Source organism: Dendrobates tinctorius, unplaced genomic scaffold (assembly GCF_039654945.1).
Source record: "Dendrobates tinctorius isolate UK_male_01 unplaced genomic scaffold, ASM3965494v1 ptg000016l, whole genome shotgun sequence".
NCBI classification, from domain to species: Eukaryota; Metazoa; Chordata; class Amphibia; order Anura; family Dendrobatidae; genus Dendrobates; species Dendrobates tinctorius.
Window position 1 is genome coordinate 10804221 of NW_027361684.1, and position 27499 is coordinate 10831719.

The window sequence follows — 27499 nt, forward strand, 5'->3', positions numbered from 1 at the left end:
GGGTGCAGATGCACAGATAGAGCTGCGAGGGTGCAGATGCACAGATAAAGCTGCGAGGGTGCAGATGCACAGATAAAGCTGCGAGGGTGCAGATGCACAGATAAAGCTGCGAGGGTGCAGATGCACAGATAAAGCTGCGAGGGTGCAGATGCACAGATAAAGCTGCGAGGGTGCAGATGCACAGATAAAGCTGCGAGGGTGCAGATGCACAGATAAAGCTGCGAGGGTGCAGATGCACAGATAAAGCTGCGAGGGTGCAGATGCACAGATAAAGCTGCGAGGGTGCAGATGCACAGATAGCGCTGTGAGGGTGCAGATGCACGGATAAAGCTGCGAGGGTGCAGATGCACAGATAAAGCTGCGAGGGTGCAGATGCACAGATAGCGCTGTGAGGGTGCAGATGCACGGATAAAGCTGCGAGGACACAAGGAAAGACACAGCAGAGAAGGAACCACAAACAAGGAGACTGACAGACAGACAGAGGTAAGACTGAGTTCAGACAGAGACACAGGGACAAAGACACAAGGACCGGGATATTCTGTCTCCTGGCAGGCAGACAGAGTACAGACAAGGTACTGGGAACAAGACTCAAGGGCCAGGATATTCTGCCTCCTGGCAGGCGGACAAGGTACAAAGCGAGACAAAGATTATTCCTACAGAGAAGGAGATACACAGAACAGGGCCTGGCTTCCTCAGCAGCAAGATACTAACTGAGTATAGACATTGCACAGGCAAAGGTCAGTGGTGAAACTAAATAGTCAAGGGCTCTAGGTGATTGGTAAGGGACAGATTACACAGGTGCACCCTGACTGCATAAGAACCAGAGAGTTCAGGCGCCGCCCCCCTATATACACAGTCTGGAAACATGGAGAGCAGAGGCACAGAGCTGGCAAAAGACAGAATTCACAGCATGGCATGAAGCAGAAAGTAAGTTGGTGTGCGGGGGATGGGAGGCCATGCAGTGATGCCAGCAGGGTTGTTACAGTTGTGATGCTATCCCTGGTGTCAGGATGCAATCTTTCATTGCACGTCCCTCGGCACACAGCAGTGAACACAGCATGCACGCGCTAACAGAAAAAGAGGAAACTAAAGGGTCGGCAGTAGTCAAAACACAGCTACAAGCCCAAGAACTGGTAATTGCATGCTGTAAATGGCCCACAGACAATCGGGTCCCCATCCCTGCACTATAGCTACACATACACCCCATCCTGCGACAGTGCCCCCTGTGACAGTGCCCCATTCCCAATTAGCCTAATCACTCAGGGGAACAAGATCTTATGAACCGGCAATGAAGCTGGTTGAACTCTCCCTGGACATTTTTGAGACAGTCACACACACATAATATTTTCAGATGCATTCCTCCTTGTTCCCCTTCACTGGTAAAAAAAAGCACCAGAAAAAACAGCAAAAATAATGAACATAGTGCATAGCAATATCAAAACTACTTGTGGTACATATGTTCTGACTTTTGTAACTTCTTTTAACCACTTCAGACTTTGAAAGTTGCGAAGCAGCTAAAAGAAGTGTTCAGTCCATTCCGGTGGCTCCTGCTTCAAAGCCACTACTGTTATATGTAGAATTAAAAAGAAAATTCTGATGTCAAAGCTGTAAAAGAAGTCCAAGAATACGTCAGAAAAGTCTAATCAAAGTAAAGAATGCAGACGTTTTCCTGTCTACTGTTTCGAAAATGATGCTGGTAAGCTGTAGTCTAAGTGACGCCATGTGCACATACTCTTACGGGGAAGGTTTCTAAAACATTCAAAATGAAGCTTTACTTCTCAAAATATTCATAAGTAAATTTTAAAATTGACCCAAAACAGAGCACTAGAAGATCGACCAGTGGGCCCCCGCTCTGACGCAGTAAAAGGCTAAAGCCGATCACTTGTCGCTGCAATTTATTTCTTATGTGATGATTCCAAAAATGTTTAGATCAAATCGATATTATACCTCGTGAATGCAATGATAGCAACAAAGCCTAAATATGGGATGCTCCCTAAGATCATTTTTTCTGATGAACAAGATTATTCAGCTAAATTATTTCCAAACATATTGAAAATGTTATATAGCTGTAATCTGTGGAAAAAGGTGATTATGTGGTATGAAAACTAAGTATTCCTTTAAGGCCGGGGTCACACTTGCGAATGCAATGCGAGTCTCTCGCATCAATACTCGGACCGGAGCGTTCAGCTGCATAGAAATACATGCAGCCGCACACTCCGGTCCCGAGTGCTGGCGGCAGTGTCGGGTATTGAGGCGAGAGACTCGCGCGAGTTTCTCGCATTGCACTCGCAAGTGTGACCCCGGCCTAAGACTTTTGCTAACCCTGATGTACCAGTACGTCATAGTCACGGGGTGAGAATACGGAGCGTATGTGCCTCAAACAGGAACAAGCAGAGCGATCTGATCACCAATACCCATATAAATGCCACAAGACGCCGTAGATGGCACATTTAGGTGCAGGAGCGCCACATGGAGCCTAACCATATCAGACTATGCTTTGGACTTTGTACAATTCCGTGTCAAGTGAATCTCAAATCTACAGTGATATTGTGATCAAGACCTTGGTGGGGTCGAAACGTCCTATGTAACTTTGTCATATAACTTTCAGCACCTTTGCCTTTTTACGTATGTCGGCTTTCACGGATAATAAATATACTGCTTTACCTGAACAAAAGTTTGCTGTGAATTTCTCCTGCACTGTTAATGACTGATAGAGGCATTTAAACGGTGCGACTGCCAGTGTTCTCTTATCGCCCCCCCCCTGTGATGCAGCAGCAGGAGATCCTCCCATCGCTGCCATTGTTGGTTCTTCTATGAAGCCCAGCCTATGGAGAAAAACCGAACCGCAAAAATAAAACAACTGGCCGATCGCTACGTGGCTAATTTATTGATCGGAATCACATTCAAGAACTTATCCAAGGTTCAAAGATAAAAGTCTGTACCCCAACTTATGTTGCACATGCATTTAACATTATTTACCAGCTTTAATAGAACAATATACAGTTTTATTCTGCAAAAACGACCTACCTGGCAATCTTATTACATAAAATCCCCTATTCCCACAGTGGGATTTTGTATCTCTTTGCTCAGTTCAATATATTTTCTTGTTTGCGCAAGTTTATAAGACAGAAATGAATGTGAAGATTTCCAACAAACTGTAAATACTCTCGAGAAATTGTTTATTATGTTTTAGCTATATTGTGGGTCAGAAGGTTTTAGTAGAGCTGTGGAATGGATTGCTTTAAATAGCCATCTTATCCTATACTATTTACAGTTGTATGGTTATATACTGTCTTCACTTGTGATCATGTAGTGTGGGCAGACATGCAAATTTTTCAAAAGTTGTGTTTTATAAATGCAGTATATGATTATATATATTATTTATATATATATTATTTATACAATCACCTGCCTGATTTGTGTGCAATTTTGAGATTTTTGGAGATTGAGATTAAAGAGGATTCATCATCAGATTTTATAATTTAAAATGTATAAACTATTAAATAGATCTTTTGGAACTGATTTTACTTTGAAAATCATTTTCAGAATGACTGTATAATTCTGTTAATAATATGTCCATTTCGAAAATTAAATAGCTAGAGTCCAAGTATATTCAATTTCTATTCTCCCTACCCCTCACAGCCTAACTGACAACTGCAGCTTGTACTAAGCTGTGTGAGATTTTAACAGGGAGGAGGGACACTGAAGAGCTGTCAATCAGGCTATGTTTGAGGAGACTAATTTTAAAAGGAATCTGTGAGTAGGATGAATGTTTCTAAGCCGTCTATGTAGGCATATAGGTCACAGGAAGCTGAATAAAATTATATCTTGATATCTGCTGAGATAGAAGCTGAAGCATTGAGAGGAACCTGCAGATGTGTCAAACGTAATCACTCACAGCTCTGCAGTAAGATTAGGAGAGCGGCCATTACACATCACACTGGTAATGCATCCTTTTATTTAAAATGCTCTCTGGAGGCAGATTATCAGGGAGATCTATGTCCAGCCCATAGCCGGGAACAGCTAATTTACATATAACACATACAATGTATGTGTTACAAATTACAGAACTAACAATGTGCAACTTAAATATTGTACGACGAGGCATCATACAGTTGTACATTCCCTCATAAAAAAAAAATAAAAAAAAAATGCCTGGAAAAATTAGGCAGCTCCAGATAAAAACATTATGGATTTAAATTAATTATGTAATTAAAAGAAACCCTTATTTTGGCGATAATGCTTATGAGCTTATAGTAATCTTGTATAGTCAGATGGGTATATGTGCATTATGGGTTTTATTTCTGCTAGGATAATGGCATCAGGATTATATGTGAGAAGATCTAATTCACCAGCAAATAAAATGCTGATGCTATAAAAAGTCTGCAATAATTACACTGTGAAAACTCCATATGCCTTTACCTCCTTAATGAGAGCTGATAAGCTGCTATGGACTACAATATATTTTTGCTCTTTATGATTAGTTGCTAATAGGACGTGATAGTTAGCCACCGACAGAGTCACCATATTGCTAAAGAGCAACAATATTCATATCCACAGTATGTCAAATGTTAATGTCACAAAGTAAAAAAGACAAGTCAAAATTCTGTGCTGATTAAATTAAATCTTTCAAAATGTGGATTCTCTATGCAACTGTCCATTTAGCATTAGGTGCAGTCTAAGGTTATGTTCATGTAATAACGTGTAGGTGCTGGGTATGTCACCACGGATCAGAGACAGATCAAACGTTGAAGGGTTTATTTACAGGGATAAGTTTCTCCTCGCAGGGAGAAAGTAATGAGGGTTTAACTGGTTTTCAACAGTATATAGGCACTAAGACACGTAATCAAACAGTCAAGCAGAATGAATAGCGGTAATGAAACAAGTATTCCTGTAACTTATCAGTTCTGAAGAAATCTCGCTTGTAGGGTCGTCTTCTCCAACATAGGCGCCGTCAACAGCGGCACTTGTAGTCTCACTGGTCACTGTAGGCTCTGCAGTCTCTATTAACCCACAATAGGGGCTCTGGGGGTTAATGCTGAAGGCAGGGGGGACGCGAGGCAGACGTGGTCTCCCCTGCTCTGAGTCTTCACTTTAGCACAAGCAGTCTCTCTGCAGGTACAAGGTTCAGTCTCTTTATAAGCCTCACAGCAGGAATCAGGGGCTCTGTGCTACCATCGCGGGTTACCATCTCTGCACTGGTCAATGTCTCTACACGGTCAGTAGGACACACTTCTCTAGTCACTGAGTACTCCGCTTCCACGTACTCACAGCCATCAATACTTCTGTCATGTCCTCCTGTCTTTGTCCTCTGACCGGGAGTTCTCTCTCTTCTCCTGCACGCGGCTGCGACCTGCTCTGTCTTCTGCACACGTTGCTCTGAGCTTCGCGCCCCGGCTGTGCCGCGCTCAGCCTGTCTTCCTTCCTGTCCCGGTCCAAAGGTCTTCCCCCAGGGAAACCTGAAGCACAGCTAACTGGTTCCGGCCACGGAGCGGAGAAGGTAACCCCCTCCGACTCTTCCTGTGCTTCACCCCCTTACATTCACACAGAGATTTGTCAGGTAGAATCTGCTTCAGTAAATGCTTATTTTTGGGCTGTTTGCTCGGGGGAGGGTTTTTTTTTCCTGATAGGGCTTTGAAGAGTTTTGTTCCTGAAGCATTTTTTTTCCAGCCTTTTCATTTGACAGGCAGAAATGTTCTCTATCTAGAGACTGGAGAACATTTCTGGACCAAGAAACGCCATTAAAGTAGTGAAAATGTTAATGAATTTAACAAGCAAGTTTAGCTGTGCCCTTTCCAGACATGCACCACCGGTCTGGGACAAGCATGAAAACACCAAAAACATTAGATTAAGCCTGTCTGAATTCTCTTTTGATTTTTGACAGGCAAAAGCACCTGTCTGTTATGTCCCTCCCTCACCTCATGGCATTAAAAACCTGCCAGACAAGAAGCTAGCGGCAGGGCAGCACAACACTTCCATGGCATAGTGGGACAGTGCATGCTAGGTGTCCATTATTGAGACACAATAGTGGCAAGTCAAAGAGAAATTAGGGAGTACGCTGGTCTGGATGGCAAGGTATTGCGCGACAATCTTTAAAAATGTTTCCCTCCTTGTCAAAAATACCCGGTCATCAGGCCCTGGGCGCTTGGTTGGTGTCATGAAATTGGCCCACACCTTTGACAGTGTAACCCTGCCACTGCTGTGTGACTCCCTGGCCTTTCCTCTTTGGTTGGGCAAGGAAGCTTGACCCCTGCTCCCAACGTTGTCTGATGGGAATTTTTTCAACATATTTTCTTCAATGGCCATCTAATATACGTAGCACCATTATAGAAGACTAGAGTTGAGTGAAACAGGTCGGTCAGATTCAAAAGTCGTTGACTTTCGCCAAAGTCGGGTTTCATGAAACAAAACCCGACCACAGTGTGAAGTCGGCCATGCGGTCGGCGACCCAAGCGTCAAAGTCGGGTTTCGCCGAATGCTTGCACGTGACTTTTTTCAGCCAATGAGAGAAGCGGAGCGTAGCGTAGCTGGAGTGGGAGTGGGAGAGAGAGAGAGAGAGGGAGAGAGAGATGATAGAGAGAGAGAGAGAAGAGAGAGATTTTGCTGCCTCTGGGGTTAAAATTCATGTAAGGTGTGTTTACAGTCCTCCACTCACTGCCGACTTTTCTCCCCATTGACTTGCATTGGGTTTCGTGTTTCCCGACTTTTCCCTATAGTTGGCCGATTTCGCTCGATTTCATGAAACCCGACTCGACCCTAAAAAAGGTAAAGTCGCTCATCTCTATAGAAGACCTTTCCACATCAGGAAGAAGAGATGCAAAGTTTTCCTTGTAGTGTTGGTCTACCAGGGTGAACAACCAGTACTCTTTTTTGGCCAAGATGAATGTCACAGGAAAAGAAGCGGTACCTAAAGTTGGCCATATGTGCCAAGCTCCACCCATGCCCACTCTTCACTTGTTATTTGCGGAGGCTGACCAGAATACGGATGGGCGAGCTGGTATTCAATGACTCCAGCAGCAGTCCACTCCTTGTGAATCTCCCCCAAATTTTTGAATGGCCTTTTCTTAACAATGCTTTCAAGGCTGTGGTTATCCCGGTTGCTTGTGCACCTTTTTCTACCACAGTTTTTACCTTCCATTCAATTTTCCATTAATATGCTTGGATACAGCACTCTGTGAACAGCCAGCTTCTTTAGCAATGACCTTTTGTGGCTTACCCGCCTTGTGGAGTGTGTCAATGACTGCTTTCTGGACATCTGTCAAGTCAGCAGTCTTCCCCATGATTGTGGAGCCTACTGAAACAGACTAAGGGACCTTTGTAAACGCTTAGGAAGCCTTTGCAGGTGTTTTTTGTTAATTATTCTAATTTACTGAGATAATGAATTTTGGGTTTTCATTGGCTGTAAGCCATAATCATCAACACTAACAGAAATAAACACTTGAAATAGATCACTCTGTTTGTGATGACTCTATATAATATATGTTTCACTTTTTGTATTGAAGAACTGAAATAAATTAACTTTTTCATGATATTCTAATTTAGTGAGAAGTACCTGTAACTTAAGGTCATATTCCCACATTGTGTAAATGTAGCATTTTTTGTTCAAAATATTCACTGCATTTAGCAGTTCAAAGAAAGTGAAAGTGATTTAATGAAAACTTATTCCCACAGTGCTTCTGGAATTTTAAGGGTTTTTTTTCCAACAGGCTTCTAAAATAAGCATGAAAACACGCATGTAAAAAATACAGATGTGTTTTAAAGAGCAGATCTCTATTGTTTCTGCAGTAAAAAAAAAATCATTAAAAAGGCTGCATGAAATATGCGCCAACAATGTATAAAGATGTGGAAAAGCAGGAAAAAAGTAGCAGAGAGTTGATGCTCGGTTTGGAAAATGAAACAGCCATTTAGCTATAAGATTAAATGATGGTGGAGCGAAGTGGCGAGACCGCAGTATCTGGCCCTGCGGATCCGCAGCAGATTCTGCTGCGTTTACATTTTCATTAACCCCTTCCTGACATCCGACGTACTATCCCGTCCACGGTACCCGGGCCCGTATGACCGTGGACGGGATAGTACGTCTACCGCGATCAGCGGCGCCCACGTGGTGAGCGCCGCTGATCGCGGCCGGGTGTCAGCTGATTATCACAGCTGACACCCGGCACAATGTGTCAGGGGCGGTCACGGACCGCCCCCGACACGTTAACCCCTTGCACACCGCGATCAAACATGATCGCGGTGTACCGGGGGTTAAAGGGAAGCATCGGCAGGGAGGGGGCTTCCTCCGTGCTTCCCTGAGCCCCCCCACGGCAGCGCAATGTGCAGCGCTGCTGCGGGGGACTCCTTTCCTCCAGGCCCCCGGATCCAAGATGGCGACGGGGGCCTTCGGGGGCCTGAGGAAGCTGGCTTCCTCAGTGCCTGCAAAGCGCAGGCATGAGGAAGCCTTCGGCACTGCCTGTGACAGATCGCTGATCTGTCACAGTGATCTGTGATGTGACAGATCAGCGATCTGTCACAGGACAGTGATGTCCCACCTGGGACTATTTAATAAAGTAAAAAAAAAAATAAAAAAAGTGTTAAAATAATTAAAAAAAATCGCCAAATAAATTAGAAAAAAAAAAAAAAATATTCCCCCAATAAATCCATTTTTTGGAAATAATAAAAAAAACAAACAATAAAAGTACACATATTAGGTATCGCCGCGTCCGTAATGACCCGCCCTATAAAACTGTCCCATTAGTTAACCCCTTTAGTGAACCCCTTAAAAAATAAAAATAAAAAACGAAGCAAAAAATAATGATTTATTATCATACCGCCAAACAAAAAGTGTAATAACGCGCAATCAAAAAGACGCATATAAATATCCATGGTACCGCTGAAAACGTCATCTTGTCCCGCAAAAAACGAGCCACCACACAGCATCATCAGCGAAAAAATAAAAAAGTTATAGCTCGCAGATGCGATGCAAAAATAATTATTTTTTATATAAAATAGTTTTCATTGCATAAAACCGACAAAAACATAAAAAAACGACCTAAATGAGGTATCGCTGTAACCGTACTGACCCAAAGAATAAAACCGCTTTATCAATTTTACCGCACGCGGAACGGTGTAAACGCACCCCCCCAAAAGAAATTCATGAAACGCTGGTTTTTGTTCATTCTGCGTCCCAAAAATAGGAATAAAAAGCGATCAAAAAATGTCACGTGCCCAAAAATGGCACCAATAAAAACGTCAACTCGTCCCGCAAAAAATAAGACCTCACATGACTCAGTGGGTCAAAATACGGAAAAATTATAGCTCTCAAAATGTGGTGATGCAAAAACTATTTTACAATAAAAAGCGTCTTTTAGCGTGCGACAGCCGCCAAACATAAAAACCGCCATAAATAGTAAATCAAACCCCCCGTTATCACCCCCTTAGGTAGGGAAAAATAATAAAATTAAAAAAAAAGTATTTATCTCCATTTTCCCGTTAGGGTAAGGATGTGTGCACACGCTGCGGATTAGGTGCGGATTCATCCACGCGGATTTTGTAAAATCCGCAGGTGAAACCGCAGGTCAAAAGACCTGCGGTTTTACCTGCGGATTGCTCTGCGGTTTTGTCCTGCGGTTTTTCATCTCCTCAATAGAGGAGATGGCAAACCGCAGGAGAATCCGCAGAAAGAATTGACATGTCAATTCTTTCTGCGGATTGAAAACCGCAGATAATCCGCGCGGAAAATCTGTGAAGCACTTGGGGGTTCAAAGTGCTCACCACACATCTAGATAAGTTTCGTGGGGGGTCTAGTGTCCAAAATGGGGTCACTTGTGGGGAGTTTCAATAGTTTAGGTACATCAGGGGCTCTCCAAACGCACATGACACCCGCAGACCATTCCATCAAAGTCTGCATTCCAAAACGTCACTGCTTCCCTTCCGAGCCCCGACGTGTGTCCATACAGTAGTTTTCTCCCACATATGGGGTGTCAGCGTACTCAGGCCAAATTGGACAACAACTTTTGGGGGTCCAATTTCTCCTGTTACCCTTGGGAAAATGAAAAAATTGGGGACTAATTGATCATGTTTCTGGAAAAAATACGATTTTTTTATTTTCATGCCCTGGCATTATAAACTTCAGTGAAGCCCTTGGGGGTTCAAAGTGCTCACCTCACATCTAGATAACTTCCTTAGTGGGTCTAGTTTTCAAAATGGGGTCATTTGTGGGGGGTTTCCACTGTTTAGGTACATTAGGGGCTCTCCAAAGGCAACATGACACCCGCAGACCATTCCATCAAAGTCTGCATTCCAAAACGTCACTACTTCCCTTCCGAGCCCCGACGTGTGCCCATACAGTAGTTTTCTCCCACATATGGGGTATCAGCATACTCAGGACAAATTGCACAACAACTTTTGGGGTCCAATTTCTCCTGTTACCCTTGGGAAAATAAAAAAATGGTGACTAAAAGATCATGTTTGTGGAAAAAATACGAATTATTTATTTTCACGCCCGGGCATTATAAACTTCTGTGAAGCACTGGGGGGGTCAAAGTGCTCACCACACATCTAGATAAGTTCCTTAGGGGGTCTAGTTTCCAAAATGGTGTCATTTGTGGGGGGTTTCCACTGTTTTGGTACATCAGGAGTTTTCCAAACGCGACATGGTGTCCGATCTCAATTCCAGCCAAAAACGTCAAATGGCGCTGCTTCCCTTCCGAGCTCTGCCATGCGCCCAAATAGTGGTTTACCCCCACATGTGGGGTATCAGCGTACTCAGAACAAATTGCACAATAACTTTTAGGGTCCTGTTACCCTTGGAAAAATAAGAATTGAGGGTAAAAAGATCATTTTTGTGGAAAAAATATGATTTTTTAATTGTATGGCTTTATGTTATAAACTTCTGTGAAGCCCATGGGGCTTCAAAGTTCTCACTACACATCTAGATAAGTTCCTTAGGGGGTCTAGTTTCCAAAATGGTGTCATTTGTGGGGGGTTTCCACTGTTTTGGTACATCAGGGGTTTTCCAAACGCGACATGGTGTCCGATCTCAATTCCAGCCAAAAACGTCAAATGGCGCTGCTTCCCTTCCGAGCTCTGCCATGCGCCCAAATAGTGGTTTACCCCCACATGTGGGGTATCAGCGTACTCAGGACAAATTGCACAATAACTTTTAGGGTCCTGTTACCCTTGGAAAAATAAGAATTGAGGGTGAAAAGATCATTTTTGTGGAAAAAATATGATTTTTTAATTGTATGGCTTTATGTTATAAACTTCTGTGAAGCCCATGGGGGTTCAAAGTTCTCACCACACATCTAGATAAGTTCCTTAGGGGGTCCAGTTTCCAAAATGATGTCATTTGTGGGGGGTTTCCACTGTTTTGGTACATCAGGGGTTTTCCAAACGCGACATGGTGTCCGATCTCAATTCCAGCCAAAAACGTCAAATGGCGCTGCTTCCCTTCCGAGCTCTGCCATGCGCCCAAATAGTGGTTTACCCCCACATGTGGGGTATCAGCGTACTCAGGACAAATTGCACAATAACTTTTAGGGTCCTGTTACCCTTGGAAAAATAAGAATTGAGGGTGAAAAGATCATTTTTGTGGAAAAAATATGATTTTTTAATTGTATGGCTTTATGTTATAAACTTCTGTGAAGCCCATGGGGGTTCAAAGTTCTCACCACACATCTAGATAAGTTCCTTAGGGGGTCTAGTTTCCAAAATGATGTCATTTGTGGGGGGTTTCCACTGTTTTGGTACATCAGGGGTTTTCCAAACGCGACATGGTGTCCGATCTCAATTCCAGCCAAAAACGTCAAATGGCGCTGCTTCCCTTCCGAGCTCTGCCATGCGCCCAAATAGTGGTTTACCCCCACATGTGGGGTATCAGCGTACTCAGGACAAATTGCACAATAACTTTTAGGGTCCTGTTACCCTTGGGAAAATAAAAATTGGGGTGAAAAGATCATTTTTGTGGAAAAAATATGATTTTTTAATTGTACCGCTGTACGTTATAAACTTCTGTAAAGCCCTTGTGGGTTCAAAGTTCTCACAACATATCTAGATAAGTTCCTTGGGGGGTCTAGTTTCCAAAATGGGGTCACTTGTAGGGGGTTTCCACTGTTTAGGTACATCAGGGACTCTCCAAACGTGACATGGCGTCCAATCTGAATTCCAGCCAATTTTGCATTGAAAAAGTCAAACGGCGCTCCTTCCATTCTGAGCTCTGCCATGCGCCCAAACAGTGGTTCCCCCCCACATATCAGGTATCTGCGTACTCAGGACAAATTGCACAATAACTTTTGCAGTCCAATTTCTCCTGTTACCCTTGGTGAAATAAAAAAAATTGAACCTGAAGTATTTTTTTTATGAAAAAAAGTTAGATGTTCATTTTTTTTTAAATATTAAAAAAAATTCCTGTGACGCACCTAAAGGGTTAATAAACTTCTTGAATGTGGTTTTGAGCACCTTAAGGGGTGCAGTTTTTGAATGGTGTCACTTTTGGGTATTTTCTATCATATAGACTCCTCAAAGTGGCTTCAAATGTGATGTGGTCCTAAAAATAAAATGGTGTTGTAAAAATGAGAAATCGCTGGTCAACTTTTAACCCTTATAACTTCCTAACAAAAAAAAATTTTGGTTCCAAAATTGTGCTGATGTAAAGTAAACATGTGGGAAATGTTAGATATCAAGTTTTTTGTGTGCCATATCTCTGTGATTTAAGGGCATAAAAATTCAAAGTTGGAAAATTGCGAAATTTTCAAAATTTTCGCCAAATTTCTGCTTTTCTCACAAATAAACGCAAGTTATTTGAATGAAATTTTACCACTAACATGAAGTACAATATGTCACGAGAAAACAATGTCAGAATCACCGGGATCCATGGAAGCGTTCCAGAGTTATGACCTCATAAAGGTACAGTGGTCAGAATTGTAAAAATTGGCCCGGTCATGAACGTGCAAACCACCCTTGGGGGTGAAGGGGTTAAAGTCTACCTATTTTCAAAAACGCAGTGCACATGCTGCGGATTTTTCCGCGCGGATTTGCTGCGGGTTCAAATCCGCTGCATGTCAATTCTTTCTGCGGATTCCACTGCGTTTTGACACCTGTTCCATTGTACAAGTGTCAAAACGCAGGGGAAAAATGCAGGCAAATCCGCAGGTAAAACGCAAGTCATTTTACCTGCTGATTACCAGCAAATCCTTGCGGAAAAATCCACAGCAGAATCTGCAGCGTCTGTACATACCCTAAAAGTCACACCTTGACCGCTGTGTATGAATACCACCTGATATTAAAAGCTGAAACACTGACGAAAATTAGATAAAAAATACTGATGAAAATTTTTGTGTGTGTGTTCCAGAAAAATCACTGACGTCAGAATGAGAGCAGTTAAAATATTGAACCATGCACAAAGGCAGAGTTGTTATTCGGCTCATTAGTCCTAGTTCGTATGATATTTTAACTGCTTTTTTTCAACAGCGCACAGCTTGGAGAAAACACTGACATCCTCACCTTCACTCAACCTGCTCCCTAAGGATTTTGGACTTTGGTGCATGAAGATTCCCATGTCCCATTCTCCAGATTGTCAGAAGTAATGCTGATGAAGGAGCAGTGGGATGAGACAAAGGCATAGTCAATAGTCGAGCAGAAGTAGAACAACAAGTAACAGGCAGTCTAGGAAGAAATCAAGATCAAGAACAAGGTCAAGGTGGTTAGCAATGGGATCAGAAAATTGCACATAGTAACTGAAGGCCCTCTAGTGACGGCTGCAAGAATGAGAATGATAGAACAGTTAGGAAAGTCACTGGATCAATAGCGACAGCGGCAATATGGTGCATCCGTATAACATCTTCTGATGTGTGTATGTGAGCACATACCTGCTGAGAAATCAAATTTTCATTGCGTGTTTGAGAACAGATTCATACGAGTATATAGCACTGCAGATGAGCGATGTTTTGCATGGACAGAACTTGCTTGTGAAAAAAATGGCACTAGTTCCTTCCATTTGGTGAGACTCACCCATTGAAGTCTATGGGTGCTAAACAGAGCCACAGTACTGCATACGTGGATACATTACAATTCTGTAACATATGAAATTGTAAATGATTAATAGCTGCATTAGTACATAAAAACGGATTGTATATGGATGGCAGGTGAGAAGAAAATAAATCTTCAAGTTTTCTGGATTAAACAAGCAATTTTTATACGGTCGTGTGAATTTAACTGATATGTGAATGAGCGCTAAGGTTTTTCTTTCACGTACAAGAAAAACTGCCCAATTTTCATGAGCAATGTTGGTTATAATTTCATCAGATTTTACATGGAAAAAAAAATGTATTCACCTTCTCATATCTAACAGTCCCTGGCATTCGAGCAATGTCCAATTTTTCATGGATCTATAGACTTGCATTGCCAATTTTGATCTGACACTGAGATAAATATCGGACAAGTCGCCATGATTTTGCACGCACTGCTCAGTCCTTCAAAGATAACGGACATGTGGACAGCCCCTATTCACTATTAACCGAGTGATATCCGTGAAGAACACAGATCGCACTCATATGCAAAAAACTGACATGTGAATGAGCCTTTACAACTCGAAACAGTTACACATGTAACAGAAAGCTTTGTAGACATTTCTGAATGGCCACGATTCTAATATTAGTGATCACTCCCGTCTTTTATTAGCATTATTCTTGTTGGGCATTTTGTTGTCTGTGACTTTCATATATCACTTTATGTATTTGTATACAGTGTGTATGATATACTGCTGTCTCTTGTTATTACCAAGTATAGTCTGTCAAAATCACATTTCTTCTATTTTTCCAAATATAGTGGGTTATACTATGATAATATTAAATGGTATTGCCAACTTTAATATTAAAGGGTTTGACCACCATTTGGACAATCTCTTAAAATCACCATAGTTTCCCCCCATAAAAATAAAATAATACCTTTTTTTCTAACCTCCTATGCAGGCACCATTCTAGTGATGTTGATGACTGCTCTCCCAGGGCTCACCTGACATTATGTCATGTGATCCCTGCACCCATATCAGCTGCCGTTTCAATTCCTTTGGATGAAACTGACACTTGGAAGAAGTGAAGGCGCAATGCTACTCTCTGTTTTCCTCCACTTATAATGTTTTTTCAATGGGAAGTGAGAGTGAGTGGGCGATGATTGGTTGCATGGCTCATGTGGCATAATGTCATGTGAGCTGCTGTAAAGCAGGCGCCGACATCGCTGGAAAGGCGCCCGCACAGGAGGCAAATATATCTCTACTATTTTACATGGAAAAACTATGGTGAGTGAGATGAGAAGAGTTTTCCCTAGAAGTGGACAATGTTAATTGTTTATAACATTCACTAATTTCATCTTACATTTTTCTTTTCTGAGAGCTGTTTCATTGATTATTGGAGATTACGCTGGATTCCTTTACATTAATGCATATCTTCACAAAAAGATTGATTTTTGTTTTTTTATTGTATTTTGTCACAATTTCCTTAATAAAACAAAAGTATAGCAGATGAGTATTGTAAACAATAAAAAAAATTTTTATGCAAACTCACTGTAAGCTGGTACTGTCAACTACGTTAGTGAGTAGAGTCTGTTTTACCTATTACAATTTTGTAACCAGAAAAGGAGGAGAGGACACAGACAGAAGAGGTCCCTTTGCAAGAACAATATATGGGCCCTATGCAGTCCAAAAAGTTTATTGCAGGTCAGGCTGGGATGCTGCGCTAACGTCACTGATGCTGCGCAGCCTCACCTGCTATGAACTCAGCAGCATGGGAAAATGAACTGTCACTTTCCCACACTGCAGAGTTCACCGCGGGAGAGGCTGGGAGGTTGTGCAGGCAGCTTCTCATTCATTCCTCCGTGGTTTACAGCCGGGGCGGCCACGACCAATCAGTGGCAGGCGCAGCTTACCGTTACAAACAGCTGCGTCTGTCACTGATTGGTTGCGGCCTGGCGGGGGCCTGGCGGCCGCAACCAATCAGTGGCCCGCGATTTCGGTTACAGACAGACACGATAAGGCGTTTATATATATATAGATATACACACACCTATTCTTTGTGTATACATGTATTCTATCTTTTCTATTATAACATTATAACTTCACTGAATCCTGTATGTGTCCAACCTCTTTCATTCATCTTTGCAGCATATATAATGGTATTTAACTATTTCCAGCAACTTCACTGAATCCTGCATGTGTCCAACCTCTATCATTTATCTTTGCAGCATATATAATGGTATATAGTTACTTCAACTCACCCTGCTTGTCCCCTTATGCTATTGAGGTCAAGTAACTTTTCAAAGTGGTTTATGATCCACTAGATTATGGCCCGATGCTATCGCATCGGGAGGATGCGATAGCATCACGCCTCTTGCCATGTTAACCCTTAACACACACACTCCTCTCACCTTTCACCATCTCCACTCACTCTTTCACTCCACATACGACCCATTCTCTCACTCCATCTCTCATACTCACGCCGTCATCGACGCTGCTCCACGATCCCCGACATCTTCTTCCGCCGGCGCCATCCTGGATCCAGACGTTGTCCACGCCGGCGACATGTTCTTGCGGCGACGCCATCTTGAGTATCGTGAAATCCCGCGATACTCAAGATGGCGTTGCCGGAAGAACATGTCGCCGGCGTGGACGACGTCAGGATCCAAAATGGCGTCGGTGAAATCTCGCGAGTTTTCACCGACGCCATTTTGGATCCCGACGTCGTCATCGCCGGCGACATGTTCTTGCGGCGACGCCATCTTGAGTATCGCGGGATTTCGCCGATCCAAAATAGCGTCGCCGCAGGAACATGTCGCCAGCGTGGATGCCGTCGGGATCCAAAATGGCGTCGGCAAAATCTCACGAGATTTCGCCGACGCCAATTTGGATGCCGACGTCCTCCACGCCGGCGACATGTTCTTGTGGCGACGCCATCTTGACTATCGCGGGATTTCGCCGATCCAAAATGGCGTCACCGCAAGAACATGTCGCCGGCGTGGAGGACGTCTGGATCCAGGATGGCGTGGCGGAAGAAGATGTCGGGGATCGTGGATCAGCGGCGATGACGGCGTGAGTATGAGAGACGGAGTGAGAGAAAGGGTCGTATGTGGGGTGAAAGAGTGAGTGGACGTGAGTGGAGATGGTGAAAGGTGAGAGGAGTGTGTGTGTTGAGGAGGAGTGGTGTGTTGAGGGTTAACATGGAAAGAGGTGTGCGGTGACGTCACGGTTACAACTGGACGGAAGTTGTTACAACCGGAAGCTGCTTAGGGCATTTATTATTATAGATGTAGGCCTGGACACTTGTTTATCTGCTAAATACATTTATTGTGTCCTGCTGTCCTAACTTAGTTTGATTGATTGCTAACGAGTAAGGCTAGTTTCACACTTGCTTTTTTTTGCAGCGCGTTTTTCCCGCAAAAAAACGCATTGAAAAAACGCATACATAAGCATACAACTGCTGCGTTTTTTTCAAGCATTTTTATGAGCATGCATGAAAAAAACGCAGCGTTTTTATGCGTTTGTATGCGTTTTTAGTGCGTTTTTATCGCGTTTGCGTTTTTTTCCAACATTTTTAGGTGGCCCCTCACACTACCCAAACCATGACTTTACTAACCCTAACCCTGACCCTAACCCTAACCCTAACCCTAACCCTGACCCTAACCCTTAACCAAATCATACTTAACCCTAACCCAAACCCTAAACCCTAACTAACCCTAACCCTGACCCTAACCCTAACCCTAACCCTGACCCTGACCCTAACCCTAACCCTGACCCTAACCCTTAACAAAACCATACTTAACCCTAACCCTGACCCTAACCCTAACCCTAACCCTGACCCTAACCCTTAACCAAACCATACTTAACCCTAATCCTGACCCTAACCCTGACCCTAACCCTAACCCTGACCCTAACCCTTAACAAAACCATACTTAACCCTAATCCTGACCCTAACCCTGACCCTAATCCTTAACAAAACCATACTTAACCCTAACCCTGACCCTAACCCTAACCCTAACCCTAACCCTAACCCTGACCCTAACCCTTAACAAAACCATACTTAACCCTAACCCTGACCCTAACCCTAACCCTAACCCTAACCCTGACCCTAACCCTTAACCAAACCATACTTAACCCTAATCCTGACCCTAACCCTGACCCTAACCCTAACCCTGACCCTGACCCTAACCCTTAACAAAACCATACTTAACCCTAATCCTGACCCTAACCCTGACCCTAATCCTTAACCCTAACCCTGACCCTAACCCTAACCCTGACCCTAACCCTAACCCTAACCCTGACCCTAACCCTAACCCTAACCCTAACCCTGACCCTAACCCTTAACAAAACCATACTTAACCCTAATCCTGACCCTAACCCTGACCCTAACCCTTAACCAAACCATACTTAACCCTAACCCTGACCCAAACCCCAACCCTAACCCTGACCCTGACCCTAACCCTAACCCTAAACCCCCTTAACTAACCCTAACTCTAACCCAAACCCCTAAATTCCATGGTTAAAAAAAAAAAACGCATATGCAAAAAAACGCATACATGAGCATGCCAGTGCGCACATATGCGCATCCATAGGCTATAATGGCCATTTTTAGCGCAAAACGTGCGCATATGTGCGCATGCGCTTTTTTGCAGGGCCAAAAAATGCAACATGCTGCGTCTGGAAAATACCAACGCACACCCCAAAAAAACGCAGCGCATGAAAATCGCATACATGCGCTTACCAGCGCGCAGGTATGCGCACCCATGTTAAATATAGGGGAAAAAACGCATGCGCAGGTATGCGTTTTTTTCCAGCGCTAAAAAACGCAAATGTGAAACCAGCCTAAGGAGAGAAAAAAAAAGGAAGATCTTAGAACTGGCCTTCAATAAATTCAGAGCTAGCCTGGGGATGCATTTATGCAGGGGGGGATTTATGTACATGTAATCGAAGTAACATAGTTTTGAAGGCTGAAGGAAGACCTTATGTCCATCTAGTTCAACCTATTTTTAGTGCAGCTGTTCTGCATTGTTGATCCTGGGGAAGGCAAAAAACCCACAGAGTAGAAGCCAATTTTCTCCATAGGGAAAAAAATTCCTTCCCCTAAGCTGGGTCAACCATTTACCTATAATATTATGTTATTCGTAACCTTCTATACTGTTACTCACAAGAAAAGCATCCATTCCTTTCTTAAATTCATTCAGTGAGTTGGCCATCACCACTTCCTCAGGAAGAGAATTCCAGAGCCTCACTGCTCTTACCATGAAGAACCCTCTTCTATGCTGGTGCAGAAATTGTATTTCCTCCAAACGAAGAGAATGCCCCCTTGTTCTTGTCACAGTCCTTGGTACAAACAGTTCATTGGATAGATCTCTGTATTGCCCTCTGATATACTTGTACATATATATTAGGTCTCCCTAAGTCTTCTCTTTTCTAGAGTAAATAGACCTAATTTTGATAACCTTTCTGGGTATTGTAGTGAACCAACTCCATTTATCATTTTAGTAGCCCGCCTTTGAACCCTTTCAAGTTCAGTAATGTCTTTCTTGAGCACCGGCGTCCAAAATTGCATACATTACTCCAAGTGTGGTCTGACGAGTGATTTGTACAGAGGGAGAATTATGTTTTCATCTCGTGTCCCCAGACCTCTTCTAATGCATCCCATGACCCTATTTACTTTGGTGGCAGCTGCCTGACACTGGGCACTCCAATTTAGCTTCTTATTGACTAAGATGCCTAAGTCTTTTTCCATGTCTGATTTCCCCAGCAGTTTCCCATTTAGTAAGTAATTGTAGCATCTTCTGTTTCTCCTTCCCATGTGCATAACCTTACACTTATCTGTGTTAAACCTCATTTGCCATTTTTCAGCCCAATTCTCCAATTTACTCAAATCTGTCTGTAGTTGCAAACTGTCTTCCTTTGTGTTAACTACCTTACATAGTTTTGTATCATCTGCAAATACTGATATTTTACTGTGTAAGCCATCCACTAGATCAATAATAAATATATTAAATAGTAGGGGGCCCAATACAGACCCCTGTGGTACCCCACTAGTAACCCTGGCCCAATCTGAGTATGCCCCATTAATAACCACTCTTTGTTTTCTATCACTAAGCCAGCTACCTACCCATCTACACACATTTTCCCCTAGCCCAAGCTTTCTCATCTTACTTACCAATCTTTTATGTGGGACAATGTCAAATGCTTCAGAGAAGTCGAGATAAATGACATCCAATGATTCTCTTTGGTCCATTTGAGAGCTTACATCCTCATAGAAGCTGATCAGGTTAGTTTGACAGGAGCGATCCTTCATAAATCCATGTTGATATGTAGTTAAACATTTATTAACATTGAGATATTCCATAATGGTATCCCTTAGAAACCCTTCAAAAATTTTACCCACAACAGATGTTAAGCTTACCGGCCTATAGTTTCCAGGTTCCCTTTTACACCCCTTTTTCAATATTGGTACCACATTTGCTTGCCGCCAATCAAAAGTAACAGATCCTGTTTCTATAGAGTCTTTAAAGGGAATCTGTCACCCCTTTTTTGAGATATCATATAATGATATCATTCAATTGTGTGTCACATAAGGATTCTCTTAGTACTTTTGCTTCCCCCTGACCCCGCACCTTTCATGCATAAATACCTTTTTTATATCGGTTCAGATGTATGTAAACTGCCGCTGTCCGGTCCGCTGGGCAGGGCTTATTTAACTGCTCCCCCCTCCCTGTCTTGCTCTACGCATTTCTTCTTGTGTAGAGCAAGACAAGGAGGGGGGAGCAGGTGAATAAGCCCTGCCCAGCGGACCGGACAGCGGCAGTTTACATACATCTGAACCGATATAAAAAAGGTATTTATGCATGAAAGGTGCGGGGTCAGGGGGAAGCAGAAGTACTAAGAGAATCCTTATGTGACACACAATTGAATGATATCATTATATGATATCTCTAAAAAGGGGTGACAGATTCCCTTTAAATATAAGGAATAGAGGCCTGTCTATCACATTACTTATCTCCCTTAATATCCGAGGGTGAATGCCATCAGGGCCTGGTGATTTGTCAGTTTTAATCTTACTAAGGCTGGTTTCACATTTGCGTTTTTTTGCGCTGGAAAAAAACGCATACGTGCGCATGCGTTTTTCCCCCTATATTTAACATGGGTGCGCATACCTGCGCGCTGGTAAGCGCACGTATGCGATTTTCATGCGCTGCGTTTTTTTGGGGTGTGCGTTTGTATTTTCCAGACGCAGCATGTTGCATTTTTTGGCCCTGCAAAAAAGCGCATGCGCACGTATGCGCACGTTTTGCGCTAAAAATGGCCATTATAGCCTATGGATGCGCATACGTGCGCACTGGCATGCTCATGTATGCGTTTTTTTTGCACATGCGTTTTTTTTTGTTAACCATGGAATTTAGGGGTTTGGGTTAGAGTTAGGGTTAGTTAAGGGGGTTTAGGGTTAGGGTCAGGGTTAGGGTTAGGGTTAGGGTCAGGGTTAGGGTTAAGTATGGTTTGGTTAAGGGTTAGGGTCAGGGTTAGGGTTAAGTATGGTTTGGTTAAGGGTTAGGGTTAGGGTCAGGGTTAGGGTTAGGGTCAGGGTTAGGGTTAGGGTCAGGGTTAGGGTTAGGGTTAGGGTTAAGGTCAGGGTTAGGGTTAGTTAGGGTTTGGGTTAGGGTTAAGTATGGTTTGGTTAAGGGTTAGGGTCAGGGTCAGGGTTAGGGTTAGGGTTAGGGTTAGGGTTAAGTATGGTTTGGTTAAGGGTTAGGGTCAGGGTTAGGGTTAAGTATGGTTAGGGTCAGGGTTAGGGTCAGGGTTAGGGTTAGGGTCAGGGTTAGGGTTAGGGTTAGGGTCAGGGTTAGGGTTAGGGTTAGGGTTAAGGTCAGGGTTAGGGTTAGTTAGGGTTTGGGTTAGGGTTAAGTATGGTTTGGTTAAGGGTTAGGGTCAGGGTTAGGGTCAGGGTTAGGGTCAGGGTTAGGGTTAGGGTCAGGGTTAGGGTTAGGGTCAGGGTTAAGGTCAGGGTTAGGGTTAGTTAGGGTTTAGGGTTTGGGTTAGGGTTAAGTATGGTTTGGTTAAGGGTTAGGGTCAGGGTTAGGGTTAGGGTCAGGGTTAAGGTCAGGGTTAGGGTTAGTTAGGGTTTAGGGTTTGGGTTAGGGTTAAGTATGGTTTGGTTAAGGTTTAGGGTCAGGGTTAGGGTTAGGGTTAGGGTCAGGGTTAGGGTTAAGGGTTAGGGTCAGGGTTAGGGTTAGTAAAGTCATGGTTTGGGTTAGTGTGAGGGGCCACCTAATGTTGGAAAAAAACGCGAACGCGGTAAAAACGCACTAAAAACGCATACAAACGCATAAAAACGCTGCGTTTTTTTCATGCATGCTCATAAAAATGCTTGAAAAAAACGCAGCAGTTGTATGCTTTTGTATGCGTTTTTTCAATGCGTTTTTTTGCGGGAAAAACGCGCTGCAAAAAAAAGCAAGTGTGAAACTAGCCTAAGGCGGTTCTGCACTTCTTCCTGGGTTAGGCAGGTAATACTTAATGGGGAGTTTACATTATCACTCTGCATTTCCCCTGGCAAATCCTTTTCCTGTGTGAACACTGTTGAGAAAAAAGTATTTAAAACATTTGCTTTTCCCACATCGCTCTCTATGATTTCACCCTCATTGTTCTTTAAAGGGCCGACACCATCAATTTTAATCATTTTACTGTTTATATAATTAAAGAATAGTTTGGGGTTTGTTTTACTTTCCTTAGCAATGAGTCTCTCACTTTCCACTTTTGCTAAATGTATTTGTTTTTTACACATTTTATCTTTTTCCCTATAACTTTTTAATGCTTCTTCATTGCCTTCTTGTTTTAGCTTCCTAAATGCCTTGATCTTGTTATTTATTGCCCTTTTTACATCCTTATTTAGCCACCTTGGTGTTCTCCTGTTCCTAGCCCTTTTATTTCTGTACGGTATGGCTAGCTCGCTGTGGGTGTGTAAAACTGATTTAAATATTTCCCATTTATTTTCTGTGCTCCTATTTTTGAGGACATTGTCCCAATCAATTCGGCGAAGGTCCTCTCTAAACTGATCAAACTTTGCTTTCCTGAAATTCAGCGTTTTTGTAATCCTCTTCCAGGGCACCTTACTGAAGGACAAGTGGAATTGTATTATATTGTAGTCACTGTTCCCTAGGTGCCCATCGACTCGTACTTCTGTTATTCTATCTGGCCTGTTGCTTAAAATTAAGTCCAGAAGGCCTTACATTAAGTCCAGAAGGACTTACATAGTAAGTACGTACATGTATCAAAGTACGCTGGAAGTTATAACATGGCAGTTAGACAGGGCAGGAGACAGGTAAGACAAATAAATAAATCTATTCCCGTTACATTTGGGCTACCGCAAATATATATCATATGCATTTGTATAATTTATATCCTGGCCGCGGCATTTACACACTTCCACCGCCCTGGCACTAACTCTCTACACTCCGTCCATATTGGTCCCTCACTCCTTTCCTCTCCTATGTATAGCACTCACGCTCTTTTCACATTGCTAAACAGCATTGATCCATTCAGTCCCACCATTCAACATCAGAGACGCTCTCACAAATCACTTAACCATCTGCTCACTCTTTCTATCCTCCTTCTCCTAGTCACAGGAGACATTGCTCCCAACCCTGGTCCCCCATGTTATAGAAAGGCACACACCCCAACTGCTACACTCAGAAACCCCTCTAATCTTATTAATGTTCCCTGCCTGCCATCTGTCTCTCTTAATTGTGCCCTTTGGAATTCTCGCTCAGTGTGTAACAAACTCTCCTTCATTCATGACTTTTTCCTTTCTATTCTCTTAACCTTCTGGCTCTTAATGAAACCTGGATCCAGCAGTCAGACACTACCGCTGCTGCTGCTCTTTCATATGGTGGCCTACACTTCTCTCATATCCCAAGATTAGACAATAGAGCAGGTGGAGGCGTTGGTCTGCTCCTATCACCAAAATGTACCTTTCAGGTTATCCCTCAAGTACCCTCACTTGTCTTCCCTTCTTTTGAGGTCCATGCCGTCAGACTCTACACCCCCTTCTCCATGCAAGTGGCGGTGGTATATCGTCCTCCCGGCTCCTCCCATCAGTTCCTGGATCATTTTGCCACTTGGCTTCCACATTTTCTCTCCTGTGACATCCCTACCCTCATCATGGGCGATTTCAACATCCCCATTGCTCTTCCCATCTCCCCATCTGCTACTCACCTTTTATCTCTAACCTCCTCGATTGGCCATTTGCAGATTACTAATTCTCCAACGCATGAAAACAGAAACTCCCGCGACTTGTTCTTCTCTCGGCTTTGTCCAGTGGATGATTTTGCAAACTCCTCTCTCCCGCTCTCTGACCACAACCTTCTTTCATTCTCTATCAAGAACTGCCAGGCTGCTCAGGTCACCCCACTGTCCATATTTATAGAAACATACAGGCCATTAACACCCAGAAACTTATGAAGAACTTGCAGTCTTCATTGGCCCCATCTCCTCCCTCTCATGTCCTGATTCTGCATTGAAGCATTACAATGAAACACTTCAAAGTACCCTGGATGAATTTGCACCTCCTATACATAGAACACCAAAACACAGACGGCGACAACCCTGGCACACCCTGCAAACACGTTTCCTGCAGCGGTGCTCCAGGTGTGCCGAACGTCTGTGGAGAAAATCCAATCTACACGAAGATTTCATCCATTATAAGTTTATGCTTCGAACATACAACACTGCCCTTCACCTCTCAAAACAAACCTATTTCAACACCCTCATCATCTCACTGTCCAATAACCCTAAACGTCTCTTTGACACTTAATTCTCTACTCATCCCAAGAGTACAGGCCCCAACCGCGTAGCTTCGAGCTGACGATCTGGCCAATTACTTCAAAGAAAAAATTGATCAGATCCGACAGGAAATTATCTCCCAATCACCTCATATCATGCACTGTCCTCCCTCCCTCACTGCATCTAGCTCACGCTCTGCTTTTGAACCAGTCACAGAAGAAGAAGTAAGCAGGCGCCTTGCATCTTCTCGCCCAACCACTTGCACCAGTGACCCATTTCCGTCACATCTACTCCATCCCCTTTCCCCTGCTGTCACCCCTCACCTAACTAAAATATTTAACCTCTCTCTCTCTCTTCTGGTATCTTTCCCAACTCATTTAAGCAAGCCGTCATACATCCACTAATTAAAAAACCATCCCTCGACCAAAACTGTGCCACTAACTATAGACCTGTCTCTAATCTTCCCTTCATCTCTAAACTCCTGGAACGCCTGGTCCATTCCCATCTTATCCGCTATCTCTTTGATAACTCTCTTCTCTTCAATCCGGTTTCCGCTCTTTACACTCTATTGAAACTGCCCTCACTAAAGTCTCTAATGATCTACTAACAGCTAAATCAAATGGTCATTACTCCATGCTAATTCTCTTGGATCTCTGCAGCAATCGACACTGTGGATCATCAGCTCCTCCTCACTATGCTCCGTTCCATTGGCCTCAAGGACACCGTTCTCTCCTGGTTCTCCTCCTTTCTCTCCGACCGCTCCTTTACTGTATCTTTTGCTGGCTCCTCCTCCTCTCATCTTTCCCTTACTGTTGGGGTTCCTCAAGGATCAGTCCTAGGCCCCCTCCTCTTCTCTTTGTACACTGCCCTTATTGGTCAAACAATCAGTAGATTTGGTTTCCAGTACCATCTATATGCTGATGACACCCAATTATACGCTTCTTCTCCTGACATCACGCCTGCCTTTCTAGAAAACACCAGCGATTGTCTAAACGCTGTGTCTAACATCATGTCCTCATTATATCTGAAACTGAACCTGTCAAAGATTGAACTCCTTGCGTTTCCTCCCGCTACTTATGTACCTATACCCGACTGTTATGAATGAGTCACCGTAGGAGGCAAAAGCAGAAATACAAGCTAAGTCCAGAAAACCAGAGAAGTTGGCAACTATCAGATTGCAGACCCCTGAACCTATCAACACAACTAGCAGTAGCCGTGGGGGGTTCCTACGATGCCCTAGACCCCTCGATCACAGCCGGAGAAATACATAGGCCTAAAGAAAGAAAGGGGAAATCTAAACTGCCCCAGAGCAGACCCCAAAGCAATAGGCAGCCCCCCACATATAATGACGGTGAAGCAAGATGAAAATACTAACACAGACAGAAAGATAGACTGAGCAAAGACGGGGCCCCAAAACTACCTAGATAGCAAAGGACAGGAAGGCTGCTGTCTGCAATCTGCCAAAACCCTATCAAAGACATAAGCCAACCAGCTGATATGAAAAAAGGCCCTGAAGCAGCTAGGCTTCAAAAACTGAATCAGCACTCAGGTAATTTCAGAAGACAGAGCTAAATGAATTCAGCACACCCCAGCAGGGAATGGCAGAAATCCAGAAAAACAAAGCAAGAGCAAAGTCAAAGCACAAATGCAAAAGGCCGAGCAGCAAACTTAGCTTTGGAGGAGCAGGAATTCAGACTGGTCTCCAAGGATCCCACAGAGAAATCACCCGCAGGGCAGAAGGGCGTCGGCAGCATTATATCCAGTCTGTAACTCCACTCAGCCAGTCACAATCATCAGCCTCAGGTGTTTGACAATCAGGCTCACTACCTTCTTTTACCAGAAGAGGGAGTTCCTCAAGCCTCAGTAATGAAGGGGAAAATGAACTCACAACAGTACCTCCCCCTTGAGGAGGGGTCACCGAACCCTCAACTATGCCACCAGGGCGATCAGGGTGAGCCCGATGAAAGGCACGCACCAATCGTTTGGCATGAATATCAGAGGCGGAGACCCAGGAATTATCCTCCTGACCATAACCCTTCCACTTAACCAAATACTGGAGTCTCCGTCTAGCCAGACGGGAATCCAGTACTTTCTCTACCTCATACTCCATGTTACCTTCAACCAATACAGGGTCTGGAGGTGCCACCCCCGGAACAACAGGTTCAACAAACCTCTTCAACAAAGATTTATGGAACACATTATGGATTTTAAATGTGACAGGAAGAGCCAAATGAAAAGAGACCGGATTAATAATCTCCACAATCTTGTAAGGTCCAATAAATCTAGGCTTAAACTTAGGAGAAGCCACCTTCATAGCAATATTTTTTGATGATAACCACACCATATCACCAACCTTAAACTGGGGACCAATGGTCCTATGTCGGTTGGAAAACCGCTGGGCCTTCTCCTGGGAGAGAGATAACTTATCCACCACTTGGTCCCAGATCTGGTGCATTCTCTCCACCACAGTGTCAACACCTGGGCAGGCAGAGGGCTCCACCTGCCCTGAAGAAAATCGAGGATGAAACTCAAAGCTACAAAAAAAAGGTGACATCAAAGTGGCAGAACTAGCTCTATTATTCAAAGCAAATTCGGCCAAGGGCAAAAATGAAACCCAATCATCCTGATCAGCAGAAATAAAACATCTCAAATATGACTCCAAGGTCTGGTTTGTTCTCTCTGTCTGCCCATTGGTCTGAGGGTGAAAAGCAGAGGAGAAGGACA